The 424-nt window shown below is 43.9% G+C and overlaps 1 non-coding gene across 1 annotated transcript; it reads left to right on the top strand.

Annotated features, from left to right (window-relative positions):
- The first annotated feature begins 352 nt into the window (after window positions 1–352).
- trnac-gca (transfer RNA cysteine (anticodon GCA)) lies at window positions 353–424 on the top strand. Its single transcript has one exon. It is a non-coding gene; the product is annotated as a tRNA-Cys (tRNA).

Here is a 424-nt window from a genome sequence, read left to right as displayed (position 1 = left end):
TAATAAACAACTGTTGTGCAAAAGCTAGCGCAGCTGGCATCGGCTGTTTCCTCCGGTCCAGAATAAAGCCACTCATGTCAAGACGACAAATAAAACAAGTGGAACCGTTCTACTTTAGATGCGCGTTCAAACTGTGTATTTAGCCTTTTTTGAATGGGTTGCAATAGGGCAGATAAAAGTTTGGAATGCACAGAAAAACGGCATGAGGTCAAACTCAGTCAATACCAGAGGAGGGTAAACTACAATCAACCCTTAATAAAAAGGTAGATAAGTGTGCAAGCTTCAAAGCTCAGCTAACACTGTGTGATTGTGTCAATGTGTCCTTGCCACCCTCATATTTGGAGATAGATAGGGGACTATAGCTCAGTGGTAGAGCATTTGACTGCAGATCAAGAGGTCCCCGGTTCAAATCCGGAGGCTCCCT

The sequence above is a fragment of the Eucyclogobius newberryi genome, unplaced genomic scaffold (genome assembly GCF_026437365.1).
Source record: "Eucyclogobius newberryi isolate DKJ021-1_F unplaced genomic scaffold, fEucNew1.0.hap1 SCAF_6, whole genome shotgun sequence".
NCBI lineage: Eukaryota > Metazoa > Chordata > Actinopteri > Gobiiformes > Gobiidae > Eucyclogobius > Eucyclogobius newberryi.
The sequence above is the reverse complement of the archived record's forward strand: the minus strand, read 5'-3'. Positions and strand labels throughout refer to the sequence as shown.